Raw genomic sequence first — 16246 nt, forward strand, 5'->3', positions numbered from 1 at the left:
TCTGAATGCAAACACAATACAGTCAAATGTGAGCAGAATAGTTAGGTGAGCGCAAACAAATGAGAATGAGCACGAATACTATGAAGTCTCTCCTATCGAAAAAGTGTGCACAACTGCATTGAGTGTGAGTTATGGTACATTTGTCCTATATTCGGTACTGACAATAAAGATTCGAGCAAGTCACAATGTATATTATTGTTAAGGTTTTTATGCAACTAGAAACTGTTTTTTGAAAATGCAAAAATTTGAGACAAAAACTAGGAAAATCTGAGTTACCGTTAGGGTAGCCCGCCATCCATTGGTCGCGTTGCATTCTCTCTCTAATGCTAAAAGGACCAAATTTGAGTCCAAAATTTTCCTAATTGGCACCAAATAAATGAATCCTTTGCAAAGGCTCTATTGGCTAGACAAAGAAAGTCCACGGCAACTCATAATAAATTGAAAAAGTTATTTTGTTGAAATATAGGACTCTCTTCTTTAGGTATTGTTTGAATTGTTTTAGTATTTTTTGAAGAGCTGTATAAAAGAACCTGTGTCCGGAATTAATGAAGGAACATTGTTTGTATATGTAAAAGAGTGTGGTAGTAATTAGAAAACAAGAAGTACGGGTGAGTATCGTGTGAAAAGTGGGAGATTAGTATACTAATGGACACTAGTCTACGGATGGGTGGACCTGATTAGTCCTATATGAGTGAGTGTAGTGTGAAAAGTGGGAGACTAGTATTTGATACTATCCTAACGGATACTAGTCTATGGATGGGTGGACCCAATTAGTCCGGTACTTTTCACAAGATTAGTAATTAGTTTAAACTATGTCTGATATTATATTCAAGGTTTTTGTATGGCAACCGTGCCTCTTAAACATGAAGAAAAAGGCGTTGTTTATGGATTCTAAATATGTCAATGGGATTTCATCTCTATGTTATAGGAAATAGCTTCCATTAGAATCCTTGATTTAATGACCTGGCCTGGGGCGTATGACCCTTACAACCACGATCACCATGGATAGAGGACTTCCTCCCTTCTATTGCTCGTGTCTCTGCTTTATGGAAATGGAGTAGGGTGTCATCAAGGGAACTTGAGAATACAGGAAGGTCATCTATCAAGTTGCCCCAATCTTAGGGTTGGGGACTTCACAATTGGTATCAGAGCCTAAGATAAAAAGATTTATTGTCTACTTCAAGCTTTCTCATGTGTATGGTTTTCTATACCCATTACTTGTCTCACAAGGATATTACAATATGTTAGTTGATGTCTATCACAGTTGTGGTTGGAATTTCTATTGTATTTTCTTATTGAGAGATTTTTCTAGATACCTATATATCATTTTGATGTCTTTATGAATAAAAAGATTAAGTTGTTTTTCTTCAAAAAAATTGTATGAGTGGTGGTTAAGTCATGTAAGTGAATATTAGGTGGATTGGATAAGCCATGGATGGTTAAGTCATGTGATTGAATTTTAATAGGCTTAATAAATTGCTAAGTTATGTGATTGAGATTTTAGTAGACTAGATAAGTCTAAGTTTGGAAAATACCTTAATGTTTTGAGTTATTATGAACATTACGTTAATATATGTGTACACTCAGGAGAATACTCAAATCACTCCTATAATGGAAAACCCTCAGAACAATTCTATCTATATGGAGATTGACAAGAATAAGTTGTTGCTCAAACAAATGCAACAACCTTCTTTCAAAGGAGAGGGTGTTGATATTCAGAAAGATGCAAAATTATGGATTGAAGCTATGGATGATTACTTCTCTACTTCAAAGACCACACCTGCAAATCAAGTGATACTAGGGATGTTTCATCTCTCAAGAGAAGCAAAATTATGGTGGAAACAACATTGTCGTGACATGGGAGTGCTCGAGAACTCTCAAAGTTGGTGGAAAATCAAACAAATTTTGAAGGAAAGATACTTACCCCTGACCATGAAGCGATAAATATGAAAGAATTCTTTAGCTTCAAACAATATAGCTTATCCTTGGAAGAGTACTTCTCAAAGGTTGTAAGGCTTAGAGGTTACGCACCGTCAATGACCATAGAGCAGGAGGTAGATCGCTTTTGTCAAGGTTTAATAGAACTAATCATTTCGTGATTAGAAGCTTTAAAACCTACCAATGTAAAAGATGCTTTACTACGAGCTAAACCTTTGATGAAGGAGCAAGGGATTACAAGAATAATTGAACATAATCAAAGCTTCAGACATACACAACCACACAAAGCTTATGCTGCTAATGCTCAACATCCTCCACGCTTGAATATTTGCTACTTTGAATGTGGAGAGTTGAGACATTATTGGAACACTTGTCCACGACTGACTAATAGAGCAGTAGTAGCAAATGAAGTGGACTAAGAACACCACCCTTTTGGATATAATGATGTTTGAGATAGTAATTAGAGTAGGAGTATCCTCACTTTTTCTTGAGATGAGGACATCTTGAATCCTTAAGTTGGGGAGATTGTAATGTATCTAATAAAATTCCTAACGGATACTAGTCTATAGATGGGTGGACCCGATTAGTCGGGTACTTTTCACAAGATTACTAGTTAGTTTAGACTATGTCTCATATCATATTCAGGGTTTATGAATGGTGGCTGTGCCTCTTAAACATGGGAAAAAAGGCATTGTTTATGGATTCTAAATATTTCAATGGGATTTCATCTCTATGTTATAGGAATAACTTCCATTAGAATCCTTGATTTATCGACCTAGTCTGACATAGACCCTTACAACCACGATCACTATGGATAGAGTACTTCCTCCCTTCTATTTCCCATATCTCTACTTTGTGAAAACGGATTAGGATGTTGTCAACAAAACTTTAGAATAAAGAAAGGCCATTTATCAAGTTGCCCCAATCTTCTTGGGATAGGGGACTTCACATTTGGTATCAGAGCCTAGGTTAAACATATTTAATTGGCTACTTCAAGCTTCCTCGTGTGTATGGTTTTCTATACCCATTACCTGACTCACAGAGATATTACTACATGTCAGTTGATGTGTATCATAATTGTAGTTGGAACTTCTATTGTATTTTCTTTTGAGAGAGTTTTCTAGATACCTATATGGAATTTTGACGTCTTTATGAATAAAAAGATTGAGTTTTTTTTCTTCAAAAAAATTGTATGATTAATTAAGTCATGTAAATGAATTTTTGGCGGATTGGATAAGCCATTACTGGTTAATTCATGTGATTGAGATAAATCATGACTGGTTAAGTCATGTGTTTGAATTTTAATAGTCTTAAAAAGTCATCATTGGCTAAGTTATGTGATTGAGATTTTAGTAGACTGGATAAGTCTAAGTTTGGAAAATACCTTAGTGTTTTGAGTTATTATGAACATTGATGAATATATGCGTACACTCAAGAGAATCCTCAAATCACTCCTATAATGGAAAACCCTCAGAACTATTACGAGATTGTGCTCACAGAAATGCAAGAGAGAGAAAGAGAGATGTTCACGTCCGCAGCCATAACTGATTAGGTTGATTATTGTGAATGATTACAAAGGTCACAAGAGGCCCTTCATATAGGTTTGTCGTGTCCCCTTGCTCCTCATGAGCCACACCCCTTGGCATCCCCCCATTCCTAGGTAAGGTTCCCACCATATGGCTAAGGCATAACATATGGCGCACACCGGCTTATGCCGTAACACTTGGCATGCACTGGCTTATGCTGTAACACTTGGCACGCACGGTGGACATGTGCGAACTCACAGTGACCCTTGATTAGAATTCAAGTGCAATTTGTTTTTACAAATATTTTTAGGCATAGCCGAGGCAGAGAACCTCAAGTGCAAGAAGTACATTTCCAACAAACATGTCTTTTCCGCAGCACACTGGCAATCACATATCGCATGGTCCTCTTTGCTGCATAACCGCAAAAACTTTTAACTGTCCCTTCATGAATTTGATGCCCGGTCATAGGCGCTCCATTTGCTCTTCATCGATATGTCCCTATGCCGCATCAACCTTCATCTCTTGGACATCACCAATCTTGGTACAATTAAACTTCTTGCACAATGAAGAGCAAGCACAACCATTTCCCCCCGCCGCTTCATTGTTGCTCGCACTTGGAGTATTTCTACAATCTGGATGCAAAAAAGATCTGACCTTGGAACACTGCACAGCGCAGCTTATTTGAGTGGTGAACACCAGATTAGACCCCGCATCACGTTTCTTGAGTTTTTGAAACTTGCGTACACTGGCGTGCGGCACTACAGTCTGCATGGCAAGAAACCTCCACAAGGTGCATCTAGGTCCGAAATCGTGAAAAACACCACAAAATTGAACTCTCCATTTGGCACCGCATTTCTTCCAGACACCGCACTTTGACTGCACCTGTAAATGTCATAGACGGCCTCGTTGTCGTGCATGACTGCCACGTCAATGTGCTCGAGCAGGGAGTGGATGGACAATTAGACGCTGTTGAAGGGCTCCACCACAACATTGGAGACCTGTGGGGAAAGGTAGTCGGTGAATCCAATCTTGGATTTCTGATCGTAGTCCACCGACAGGCACTCTAGCAGCAGGAGGGAGCCAAGGCCAGAGCCGGTTCCGCAGCCTACTGCGTGGAAGGCCAAGAATACCTGCAACCCGGTGCAGTTGTCGGCCAGCTTCTGGATGCGGTCCAGGCAAAGGTCCATGATTTCCTTGCCAATGGTATAGTGGCCCAGAGAAAAGTTGATGGCGGCGTCCTCCTTGCCGCTAATGAGCTGCTCAGGATGGAAAAGGTGGCGGTAAGCGCCTGTCCTCACGTTGTCCATGACGGTGGGCTCCAAGTCCAGAAAGACGGTGTGAGCGGGATGAAAACACACACAGCGCCTCTATAACGACCCGACACACACTCTTGGGAAGATACACACACACACACACACACACACACACACACACACACACACACACACTATGGGGCACCACTCCGCTTAGACAATACACCTGGCCGAGACAGGGAACACACCTCTAGAGTGAGAGAAGAGAGACTATCCACTTGCCCACTCCACACAGACACACACACATACACACACACCCAAAAAACTTAGCTCAAAAGAGGATAATTTCTGATGTTTAGATACAATTGAGCTTGGGCCAACACCAATTGGGCAAATAGCTCACACAATATGGGTAAAATAAGCCAGATACAATCACAAACTAGAGCAGAAACTTCGCTCATAAGAGAAACTTACACAGAAAAACAGCAGGAAAAGAGTGAGGAATTTGGAAAAATGGACAGCACCATCGCGTTCGGAACGGCCCAAAACCCCAGTCTACAATGTCAAAGTGCTCAAATCCGACCTCGGATGAGCAGTTTACAGCCAAAATAAGCTCCAAAATGAGCAAAAACACACCTGCGGCTGTTCCTCCTCTCTTCTCCACGTTTTTTATGGTCTTCTCTCATTTTTTTCAGTTCCCACACTTAGCTTTAGTAGTTGGGCACCCTTGGCCTTTTAGATGACCTCAAACTAACCCCGAACAGGCCAAAAACTGACCTCGCAGTGCATAGTTGTCACCTTTTGCATCATCCGCACACCTGGCACTCATTTCTTTTCAATAATGCGTCTCACAACCACGTGAAGTGGCCCCCAAAAGTGGTCCTAATCATGACCTTTTTGCATAACTCTCACAAGAAAACACCCACGTTGTGTCCGTCCTCATCCGTGTGCAAGTATTGACCCCGTTTGCCCTCCTGACGCCACTAGATGCCATCTGACGCACCTGCTTACCTCATGTTGTCGGCCCGCGGATAGCTTCCTCGAGAATTTTTACGCGCTATAAACTCCTCATTATTGTAGAAAAAACATACTGGTACTGGTGATAGTGAAAATCGATGCACTATGTACATGTTGTCCTACCTGTACACATGTGGGCCCCACGTAACCACCTGGCTCTGGAAAATGGGCAATTCTTCATTTGATGCACCATGCATGTGTATGTACATATGCGCAATCCCTTGCTCCAAAAAACTTCTGAAATAATTTGCCCCTCCCCTAGCCTGCTAGATCATTCATGATCAACAGCAGCAAAGAGAGATATGAGACTCGCCGCATCACAGGTCTCCTCATCCCTCACCAACACTGCTTTATCCACAGACAGCTCATCTTGCTCCACCATCATCAATCTAGCATGATACAATTTAAGACGCAATACATTTACCCTTGACTTATGTAGAACACCATCCAGGTTAGCCAGCTGATATGTGCCATTTGGAAAATACTCCAAGTCTACCTTGAAAGGGCCTTCCCACTTAATTTGAAACTTCTTTTGGAAGGTGTTGTCCAGCTTACTGTTGTAGCGCAAAACCAAGTCATGTTTCTTGATACCCTTACTTTTGACCTTTTCATTTATCTTTGTCAAAGCCTTATCCTGCATCTGCCCATAATGCTCCAATGCGCTCATCCTATCCAACTGGACCTCTTGTAACTGCAAGAGCCTCTCTTTGAATGCATCACTAGGCGACCCTAGCAACTTCTCTAACATCTTGACCGCAGGCAACTCTACCTCCACAGGCAATAGTGCTTCCTTTCCATACACCAAATGAAATGGAGTAAACCCTGTACCTGTCTTCACCGAAGTACGGTAAGCCCATAATGCACTAGGCAATTCCAAATCCCAATTCTTTCCTTGGTGCTCTGTCACTTTAGAAAGAATTTGTACCAACTCACCATTGAATCTTTCATTTAAGCCATTACACTGCGGGTAATAAGGAGTGGTATGCTGGTGCCTAATCTTCATCTTTGTGCATAAGAAGTCTAGCAGTTCAGCTCTAAATCCTGGCCCCTTATATGAAAGTAGATCTAATGCCACCCCAAACTTGCAACATATTTCATCATACACAAATTTTTCCACATCCTTTGCAGTGATCTACTTTACTGCTATAGCCTCTGCCCATCTAGAGAGATAGTCCACTGCCATCAAAATATAGCTTTTGCCCCTGCTTGTGATAGGTAACGGGCCTATTGCATCAATACCCCACTTTTCAAACACATCAAACGCCATAATGGTTTTTCGTAGCTCTGGCTTCAACACTCTCTTCCCAAATGCTTGACACCTATTGCAAGACCTACACCAATGGTGAACATCCTTGTGCAAACTAGGCCATACATACCCCTCTTGCAAAATCTTATGCAAGGTGATCTTTAGAGCAAAATGGCCACCACATGCGCCTTCATGATTCTCTTCCAACACTCTGTAAAGCTCCTCCCGCCAAGGTACACGTCTCAACACGAGATCAGCCCCTTTCATGTATAAGACATCACCAATCAATTTGTACATGTATGCTCTACGCACAAATCCATACTACTTAGACTTCTGAATCTCCTTTGGAATGATTCCTGTTAGCAAAAACTCCTCTTCTGGAGCCAAACTTTCCCGGCCATGATAAAGAGGTCAAGTGGTCCTCAACACAAATAGCTCCCCAATCATGACTTGAGCTGCTTCATGTGCCTCTCCATTCAGAGCATGTTCAATGTGTCTGATGCTCCATGCTTTGAACTTTTTTAACAGGCCTTTAATTCTGAAGCACATTTCCTTCAATGAGGTGTTCTTGATCTTCCACACACCCAGCACTTGCTTCACCACTAACAAGGCATCACCTTTTATGTTCAACCTTCGAACCCCATGCTTCAAACAAATGTGTAATCCGGCTTCCAGAGTAGCATATTCAGCCTCATTGTTACTATGCGCATCCAATTTGAACCCTCTCTTGCATACTAGCTTCCCCTCTGGATCATAAAGTGCTATACCCCCTGAAGCCGCATCATGGCTCTTTCTGTATGAACCATCAAAGAACAACACATGTGCATTGCTGATCTGTGGCACTTCTTCAACTACCTTTCTCACCACATCTTCCTTAACAATAAGGGGATTCTCCTTGTAGGTCAACAAATCAGCTAGGGTAGCCCTTGTACTATCTTCCACTAGAAAAGAGAACTCAAACTCTTGCAGCTCAATTACCCATTTCTTGACCACATTTGACATGTTAGTGCCATTAATTAACTGTGGCAAAAAGGCATAACTCGTCAAGAAAACAAAATGTCGTGGTAGCAAGTAATGACGAAATTGTCGACAAGCAAATATTAGACTGGCCATCACTAGCTCTACTTCCGATAATTTTCTCTCTGCTACCAACTTCACACAGCTTGCACAATACATTGGCCTCATATAATGGTTGCCCTTCCCCTTTTGCAATAGCATGGCTCCAATGGCATCATCCCCTACTGATGGATTTACATAAAACACTTTCTCCCAATCAGGAGCCTGCATGGCTGACAACCCCCCTAACACCTCTTTCACCTCTTGAAACACTTCTTCACACTTGTCATCCCATTTCAATGGATCATGCTTTGACACTTGCTGTAATGGATAAAGAAGCTGAGAAGACAATGGAATAAACCTTGCCATGTACTTCACTTTGTGTATAAAGGTTGCCAATTGCTTCGTTCTCGTAGGTGATGGAAGAAGAATAATAGACTTAACCTTGTCTGGATCAGCCTCAATGCCATTTTCTGACCCCATGTGGCCCAATAACTTCACCCTTGGCTCTGCTAGATGACATTTCTTTGGATTTAGGTTTCCTCCACATTCATCATATCGAGCCAATACCATCTGCAGCTTCTCATGGTGTTCAGCCCTACTGCTATAAACACAGAAGTCATCCATAAAAGCTTTAACACAACTACCAATGAATGGTTCCAACACCCAATTTGCTCTCTCTTGATAGAAGGAAGGTCCATTTGACAACCCAAATGGCAATATTGTGTAGCAATAGCAGCGCCATGGCATAATAAAAGTGGTCTTTGTGCGGTCTTTAAGAGCAATCTTCAATTGAAAATAGCCTGAAAAACCATCACACACACTGTACCTCTCATAACCTGCCACTGAATCCAAGATCTGATCGATGAATGGAAGAGTATATGGGTTCTTCTTAGTGGCTGCATTTAAGGGCTTAAAATCTACACAAATCCTCCACTTCACATCCTTCTTTGGACTGACTACTACTGGACTCACCCATTCTGTGGTCTCCACAGGGACTATGAACCCTGCCTTCAACAACTTGTCCACCTCTTCTCGCAAGGCTTCCATTTGCTCTTGATCCATCCTTCTTAGACTTTTCCGCACTGGCTTAACACCTTCTTTCAGCTCTATATGCATCTCTTAACCCTTGAACCCTCTGATCTCTTCATATGAAGTAATGAACAAATCAGAAAAACTAGCCAGCATATGCAAATATATATCCTTCTTCATAGCTGAGAGGTCTCCACTGATCATTTGTGTCATCAATTCCTGCTTCTTTGACAACTCAACCTTGGTTTGCATCAGCCCTTCAACCACTTCATAAGGCCCTTCACTTTCATCTTCAACCTCATTCGCAAATGCAACTAAACCAAACTCCTGTATTTCTTTGTTCATCAAAAGAAATGCAACATCAGCATCCTCATCACTGCTGGAAGTGCTATCATTGTCCTCATCTGTCACCGTGGAAGAGTCTTAATCACTAGACTCATCCTCATCTTCATAAAGCTCCTCTAATCGTTTCCTTGTGTCCATATTATAAAGCTTCTTGGTACCTGTCTTTCCATAGAGGCTAATCGTACCATGTCGCCAATCTTGAATAGCTCCCACTACACGTAACCATGGTCTGCTCAGTATAATAGGATATGCTCCCAACCCTGCTGGCATCACATGAAAATCAACCACTGCCTTTGCATCATATGCCTCCACTTCTAAGCTCTTTACAACACCCAAGCATTTTACTTTTTGATGGTTTGCCAATCTGATCCGAAAACCTGACACCACAGCCACTGTGAGACCCATCTTCTCAACACATGAGTGTGTTATGACACATATTTGGGCTCCGCCATCCACATAACCTTGTCCCAAATTTTTCCTTTTATGCCACACATCTACTATTGGACAAATGTCTGGTAGCTCATCCATTGCCAACACCTTTATTGAACCTCTCTCTGTCTCTTTCTCCATTGGGTTAACCATCCTCTTCCACTGTCGCTTTAGCTTAGGCACCATCTCTATAAGCTTCCCAAAAGTAACATCTGCCTTCCTACTCGTCAGATCCTCCTTCAAGTCATAGCTTAATTGCCCATCCCCTAGTGGAAAATCTGAAACATGAAACTTTCGATGAGCTCTCCTTTTCCTCTTGGCCTTGACATCCTCGCCTTCATGGCTCTTTCCTTTCTTCTTACTAGGACCTGAGGCACTTCTTCCTTCCTTATCCTCTGTGGTCCTCTTCCCAATAGGAATCACTAATGTATCCTCTAGCTTTGATGCCTTCTCCAAGGTGACTAGACTTAGCACTTTTGTCTTTCCCTTTTCCTCCTGGGTCAGTCCACTAGTTCCTTCGTCTCCCTTAATTTCGATGCCATGATCATTTGACCAAGTTAGCACATGTCTTGGCAATGGATACATGTCTCCCCCCATCCTTGGTGGCTTATCACATTGCGGGCTGATGTGACCCAACTCTCCACAATTGTAACATGTGGGCGTCTGCCTCCAAAACCTACCATTGCTTTGTCCAACATCATTCCTAGGCCTTTGTTCACCTCCTGGCTGATTTGCAAACCTCCCTCGACCTCGATTATTTCCCATTTGACCTAGCATGTTTAGGCGGAGATTCTTCATCAAATCTACCACTTGCCTCATGTCTTGCCTTAGCCCATCATCTTGCACCGATGTAGTGACCATTGCTGGCATAACCTGAGTAGTAACAGGAACCACTGGTTCATGATGAACCCCTGACCTCGTGGGAAAAGACTCCACCCCTAACTGGCTCATTTTCCTCAGCTTCCACTCTTTGTTCCTTGCTACCTCTAGTGCATCTTCATATGTCCTAGGCTTCTTTAGCTCCACTCTCCAACGTATATTCTCCCAAAGACCAGCCAAGAACCTGTCCTTCTTCATCATGTCAGGTGGGGGTACCTGTGGTGCTAAGGCCTTGCACATCCTCTCCCATGCCAATGAGAACTTACGTATGTACGCATCTACTGGCTCACCTTCCTTTTGCACCAAAGCCTATACTTGTTGCCACACTTTGTCAGGATCTTCTATCTTCACAAACTCCACTTCCAACCCATGTCGTAGATTGTCCCAACTCAACCCTACAGGTGGATCAGCCACACACAACTCTTCTTCAAATGCTTCAGACCAAACTCGTGCATCACTCTTCAAACAAATTTGGAGAAGGCGTAACATCTGCACAAGGTCATGAATCTGGTTGCTAATGCAGGCAACCTCCATCTTTTCCAAAAATTCTTCCACATCTTCATCACTTCTTCCATGAAACTCCGGATAAGAGAAAGCCATGGATACCCAAGTTTCAATGCTTTGAGAACCCCTTTGAACACACATGCAAGAACCCAAAACTTTTGACTACCGAATCCCCAGAAACTTCAATGGAGCTCAACTTTAGATAAGGACAAACACATGCACATCAAATGAGTTTTCATAGTTGATCATCGGAATTACAACAGGCAAAGGACATTCCAAGATCTCTCGTAATCTTCTTGGCCCGAACATAAAGACTATGCGCTGCTGGAAAAACATCTTCCTGGACACATTAACATTTATCTGGATTCTTTGAGTTAAATGAAATGGAGTGAATTGAGGGCCATTTTGATCATCCATTAAAGCCAACCATGAAGCTCCCAAGAAGGCACACCTGACTTAACCTCTGATTTTGCCAAAATTTCAGCAGCATAACAGCATAAATGGCTCAAAAGACCAAAAAACCAGCCATCATAACTTGGAAAAATTTTGGCAGAGTTTCCCCAGAAATAGAGCAGTAGGAACCCAAAATATAGACTGTCTATGTATGCATAAACTGTCAACAATAGAACCGAGCATCAAGTAGGACTCACTAGTACATAGCCTATGGCGAGGTCACAAAAAGGGTACTCTAGCTACCTGTATCACCAAAAGGATCTCTACATTTGAGAATCCCCCAGCTCAATAAAAACCTCACGCTATCGACCCTCACACGAAGGCTAATGCAAATCGCGTATAGTCAAGTCTCAGAATTGACTATCTTCCAGACCAAGTCTCAGAAATGGCTGGGACTGCCAAATACAACCAAGTATGGCTCCACAAATGCGTACAATGGCAGTTTCCACAAGTAACGTACAATCCAGCAGACAATGCGCTCAAATAGGCGCCAAGTGATGCATACCCACAACAACTGCAAGTGAAATCACTGCTAGTATATCACTGTACTCCAGCTACCTATACCTGTACCTGTAACCTGCAACCTGTAACCTGTACCCTGTATCTCGAAGCTTGAAGCTCGAAGCAGAAGGTACTCGAAGAAGATCCTCCATGCGGGCGCCAAAAGAATGTGAGCGGGATGAAAACAAACACAACGCCTCTATAACGACCCGACACACACTCTTGGGAAGATACACACACACACACACACACACTATGGGGCACCACTCGGCTTAGACAACACACCTGGCCGAGACAGGGAACACACCTCTAGAGTGAGAGAAGAGAGACTATCCACTTGCCCACTCCACACAGACACAGACACACACACACACACCCAAAAAACTCAGCTCAAAAGAGGATAATTTCTGATGTTTAGATACAATTGAGCTTGGGCCAACACCAATGGGGCAAATAGCTCACACAATATGGGTAAAATAAGCCAGATACAATCACAAACTAGAGCAGAAACTTTGCTCATAGGAGAAACTTACACAGAAAAACAGCAGAAAAAGAGTGAGAAATTTGGCAAAATGGATAGCACCATCACGTCCGGAACGGCCCAAAACCCTAGTCTACAATGTCAAAGTGCTCAAATCCGACCTTGGATGAGCAGTTTATGGCCAAAATAAGCTCCAAAATGAGCGAAAACACACCTGCGGCTGTTCCTCCTCTCTTCTCCACGTTTTTTCTGGTCTTCTGTCAGTTTTTTCAGTTCTCACACTTAGCTTTAGTAGTTGGGCACCCTTGGCCTTTTAGATGACCTCAAACGGACCCCGAACAGGCCAAAAATTGACCTCGCAGTGCATAGTTGTCACCTTTTTGCATCATCCGCACACCTAGCACTCATTTCTTTTCAATAATGCGTCTCACAACCACGTGAAGTGGCCCCAAAAAGTGGTCCTAATGATGACCTTTCTGCATAACTCGCACAAGAAAACACCCACGTTGTGTCCGTCCTCATCCGCGTGCAAATATTGACCCCGTTCGCCCTTCTGACGCCACTAGATGCCATCTGACGCACCTGCTTACCTCATGTCGTCGGGTCGCGGATAGCTTCCTCGAGAAGTTTTACGCGCTATAAACTCCTCATTATTGTAGAAAAAACATACTGGTACTGGTGATAGTGAAAATCGATGCACTATGTACATGCTGTCCTACCTGTACACATGTGGGCCCCACGTAACCACCTGGCTCTGGAAAATGGGCAATTCTTCATTTGATGCACCATGCATGTGTATGTACATATGCGCAATCCCTTGCTCCAAAAAACTCCTGACAACGGCATGTGGCACGTGCAGCTTCCCGGTTCCTGCCTCGCTGAAGAAGGTGCTGAAAGCATCATCTCCTCCTCCCACTGTCTTGTCACTAGCATTTGCCCATCGAGCTGAGTTCCATGCTCCAGGCAGTATAACTCCCAACAGGCATTGCCCATCTGAATGCCGGCCTAGCCGATGTGGATGGAGATGCACTCTCTCTTGCGCACTCTCTCTCTCGCACTTCCTTCATCACAGCAAAGGGGAGTCCGCAAAATTGTGTTGACGAAAATTATGTTGACAACCGCCTTTGCCTCCACAGCAGATCTGGGTCGCCATTTTTCCCAGTCAGAGCGCTCACCGATGTCATCGCCCTCATAGTAGGTCGCGAGAAAGAATCCCGTGGTTGCCATATGTAATAGGCATGGCTGCCTATTACGAGATTGTGCTCACAGAAATGCAAGGGAGAGAAAGAGAGTTGTTCACGTCCGCAGCCATACCTGATTAGGTTGATCATTGTGAATGATTACAAAGGTCACAAGAGGCCCTTTATAATGGTTTGTCGTGCCCCCTCGCTCCTCATGAGCCACTCCCCTTGGCATCCCCCCATTTCTAGGTAAGGTTCCCACCATACGACCAAGGCATAACACATGGCACACACCGGCTTATGCGGTAACACTTGGCACTCACCGGCTTATGCCGTAACAGAGATTCACGAGAATAAGTTGTTGCTCAAACAAATGCAACAACCTTCTTTCAAAGGAGAGAGTACTGATATTGAGAAAGATGTAGAAGTATGGATTGAATCTATGGATGATTACTTCTTTGCTGCAAGGACCACACCTGCAAATCAAGCGATGCTAGGGATTTTTCATCTCTCAGGAGAAGCAAAATTATGGTGGAAACAACATTGTCATGACATGGGAGTGTTGGAGAACTCTCAAAGTTGGTGGAAAATCAAACAAACTGTGAAGGAAAGATACTTACCCCCTTCCCATGAAGTGATAAAGATGAATGAATTCTTTAGCTTCAAACAAAATAGCGTATCCTTGGAAGAGTACTACTCAAATTTTGTAAGGCTTAGATGTTACACACGCGAATGACCCTGGAGCAGCAGGTAGCTCGCTTTTGTCAAGGTTTAAGAGAACCAATTAGCTCACAATTAGAAGCTTTGAAACCTACCACTGTACAGGATGCTTTACTACGAGCTAAACCTTTGATGAAGGGATGAGTGATTACAAGAAGAATTGAACAGAGTCAACGCTTCAAACATACACAACCACAAACACTTGGAGCAGCAGTAGCAAGTGAAGCCGAATAAGAACAATACCCTTTTGGATATAACGATGATCCAGATAGTAATTAAATAGAGTAGCTTTACAATGGTACTTGGCCAAAACCCATCATTTCCCTATGGTCATGAATTGCTCACCTTTGGTAGAGGATGATCTCTGAGGTTGTCACAATTTCTTTCATGGTTTACACAAACTGTCAAAAATTGGACAACACGTTTACCATCTTTTTTGCGTATCCTAGCATATGCTGAACCATCGTTCATTACCTTTGTTTCCATTCAAACTCCCACAGTTTAAGGCTTCCCAAAGAAATTTTGGTCAATCTTTACGTCACCTATTGTCACCTTCACACCTGGACATGCTGTATACAATTCATCGGATGAATTGTTTGCCACTTTTACCATCCATCCATGATCTATGTTCATCGGCCATTTGAACGTGTTTTAGAGACTTTTGGACATTATGTTTATTTCTGAACCATGGTTAATAAAGGCAACAAATGGCTCTTCAAGATCACCTACCTTGACCAAAGCTTTTGTAGTAGCCCTTGCCCAGTGACTTCGTGAATAGTAGCTCCTAGGAATAGCTTCAACTTCTTCATCATCATTTGAGAAAGGCACTTGCTTCACTCTCCCACTAGATTGGTAGCATCCTACCATAGCTTCATCATCCTCCTTATTCCGCAACTGCATCCCTTGTGTCTTCAATGTTTCCCCTTCAACTTGTGGACGAGAAACTTCAGCAAGATTTTGCCTCTTCCTCTTGATGATGTCAATGATCTCCTCATGGAATTCACGCTTTGCAATGCCAAGAACTTCTCCCAGAGTAAACTCAATCTTGCTATTCAAGATCCTTTCCTCCAAGACTTTCTTTAAATATGTAGCAACCTCAATATCAGATTGTAGTTTATAAGTTGGGCCTTTTGTCTTACCTTTTGTTGGCTCTTTCTTCTTTCTTGTTGTAGACTCCTCCATGAGTACTTTAGGTGGAGATGCTCCTTGTGTCGAGGGTGATTGAGAAGGCATTGAGTCTCTTCTTCCCCCACTTCTAAAAGCTCTTTTTGATGGTCCTTCATCAGCATTCTCACTTCTGAGCTTCTCTTCTACAATAGCCTCATTTTGTTGGCATTTTGTAATGTAGGCATGCACTGACAATGAGTCCACTGGATCATTCCATCCTGTTTCTAGACATATGCAATCACCCGCTTCATGTAGAATCTCTTTTGTAAGCTTTCCCTTTTTAGCTAATTGCATCACATTTGGCCAAATTTGACCATGATGGTCACTCACCTCTTTATCACTAAGATGCTCAATTTTTACTCCATAAGTAGCTGCCTCAACTGAAGAGGTGGCATGGTTAGTTGACATATCTTCAACTAAGATTTGCATTCCCTCCTTCCCAAAGTTAGTTCTCAAGGGTAGACCTATCTCTCTTAAGTGGATTTTACCATCCTTAAAAAAGACAACATCTTTTGACA

At 42.6% G+C, this 16246-nt stretch overlaps 1 pseudogene; it reads right to left on the reverse strand.

Moving 5' to 3' along the window:
• Positions 1-4222: 4222 nt before the first annotated feature.
• Positions 4223-13887, reverse strand: LOC147443649 (tubulin alpha-2 chain pseudogene; annotated as a pseudogene).
• Between the last annotated feature and the right edge of the window lie 2359 nt (positions 13888-16246).

The sequence above is a fragment of the Adiantum capillus-veneris genome, chromosome 13 (genome assembly GCF_014529385.1).
Source record: "Adiantum capillus-veneris isolate H3 chromosome 13, ASM1452938v2, whole genome shotgun sequence".
NCBI lineage: Eukaryota > Viridiplantae > Streptophyta > Polypodiopsida > Polypodiales > Pteridaceae > Adiantum > Adiantum capillus-veneris.